Consider the following 2,463-nt stretch of genomic DNA (forward strand, 5'->3'; position numbering starts at 1 on the left):
TAAATGTAAATCAGAAAAACAATGATTTACCACTTTACATCCACTAGGATAGTTATAATTGAAAAGAGAGACAATAACAAGTGTTGGTGAAGATATGGAGAAATTGGAAGGCACACGCATTGCTGATGGGAATGCAAAATGATACAGCAATGTTGCAAAGAACTTGACAGTACTTCAAAAAGGTGAACATAAAGTTACCGTATGAGCCAGAAATTCCACTTCTAGGTATATATCCAAGAGAATTGAAAACATGAGTCCACAAAAAATGTTTATATATGAATGCTAAGTGAAAGAAGCCAGTCACAAAAGATCACACCTTATATCATCCAATTGACATAAAGTGTCCAGAATAGGCAAATCCATAGAGACAGAGCATAGATTAGTGATTGCCAGGGGCTGGGGGTGGGGTGGCAATTGGGAGTAACTGCTAATGGTTATGGGGTTTCTTCCAGGAGTAATGGCAATATTCTAAAACAGATTGTAGTCATCATCAGGCAACTTTGTGGACATACTGAAAAAACATTTTTATTACACACTTTTAAAAAAATATCTGCTGCAATTTTATGCCTCTTAATTATTCCTTTTGTTAATTGAGGACCTTGATAATTCTTATTTTTACTATGCTAACGTCTTCTACCTCCATTGCTGCTTTCAATCCATCTGCCATACTAGAGACAGAAAAAGTTTTCTGAAATCTAGATCTGACAGTCACTCCCATTTAAACCCAATGGTGACTCCAACTGCTTACAATAGAAGACATTCTAATCATGTTTTCAACCTGTGTTTCAGCCCCAGTTTGGCAGCTTCTCTGCTACCTACAGAGGAATTGCCCTGCCATATCTGCCTATTTGCTCTCTCCTCACCTTCCACTTCATTGTCATACTCTGTCTCTGCCAGATGTCCTGCCCTCTTTATGGATCTTGAAATATATACTTATCCATCCAAGCATTCCTTTCTACCTTACCTGAGAAAGTTTCTCCATCCCCTAAATACAATAAGCCATTCCCACATGATAGGGGCTTCCATAACTAGTGGATTGCACAGGATATGGCTTTAATGATCTGTTTTCTGCCTCTTGCACTGGCCAGAAACCCGGGGGAAGCAGAATTTTTATTTTATGCATGTTGCATTTCCACTCCCTGACGTGCTGAAGGACTCAATAAGAGAGTAAATGAATGAAGCCAGGTTTAGTGCTTTTTCCAACATACTACCATTTCCCCCACTTCCTGGATAGACCAGAACTTCCAAATTTACTCTCTTCCTCTTTATTTGAAGATTTTTATGTTACTCACCATCACTCTCCAATTCCACCTGTTGTGATTTCAACGTGCACATGGATAAATTTTCTAGTATCATGGACCTGTTCTTAATATCCTTATTCCTCTACCTACCTCAGCAACTCACCTCTGAAGTCTGCCCTGGATCTACCATTATCAATGAGGAGTCTCACTTTCCTTCAACTCCATCTGTACTCCCAATGGAGTGATCCTACCACCTTCTCACTGTCTCTCAACTCCTCATGTCTTTACCTTTCTCTTATCCACTTCAATTCCATTGTCAATTATTATATCAACTCTCTTACATGCATTTACATATCCATTGCTCTTCTTTTTCTCTATTGCACTTTCTTATTAAATTGCCAACTGAGGCAGAATCTAAATCTCTTCCTACTTTAACCTAAGCCTACCTAGTAGAATGTGACTGGGAAAAAAAGGCACAACATACTTGCTAATCTCATTTTAAATTCATAACAACCAACCTTAAGTGAGTTCTTCGTGCTGGCAGGAAATTATATACTTTTTTAGTCAAATCATTTTCCTTCTTTCCTAGATTATCTCATGCCTTTTAATTTCCCCCTCAAACCTTTTCCATTGCCCTCTGATTCAGCAGCAGCATCATCACCTCCTTGGATTATCACAGTAATCTCCTATCCAGACTCTCTGCTTCCCTCTGACCCCTATAAACTCTTCTCCATAAAGTACCCAGAGGGGTTTTCTTAAAATGCCAATTAGATCATGCCACTCTCCTCAATATCCTATAACCATTCCCTATTTTATTCCTATGGAAAGTCAAGATAAAAACTATCACATCATCTTCTCCCTACCCAACACATTTCTTACCTTATTCCCTACTATTCTTCTTGCTCAGTGTCTTCAAGCCACACTGGTCTTAGAAAACTCCACATATGTTCCCACACTGAGGCCTTTGAATTTCCTATTCTTTCTGTCTGGAATTTTATTCTCTCAGACATTTTCATGGCTTAGTTCCTCATTTTCCTAAGATCTCTGCTCAATTGTTGCACCATAGAAGACTTCTTTCACTAATGTAATATAAACAGTAACCCCAACAAACATTCTCTCTTCCTCTTACGTGTCCTTATTTTTCTCCATGAAACTCATTAGCACCTAACATAACATATATTAATGTGCGCACTGCTCACTGCAGTTGAATGCAACTCCCCAT

Source organism: Panthera pardus, unplaced genomic scaffold (assembly GCF_024362965.1).
Source record: "Panthera pardus isolate Hobbes unplaced genomic scaffold, ASM2436296v1 HiC_scaffold_12, whole genome shotgun sequence".
Taxonomy (NCBI): Eukaryota; Metazoa; Chordata; class Mammalia; order Carnivora; family Felidae; genus Panthera; species Panthera pardus.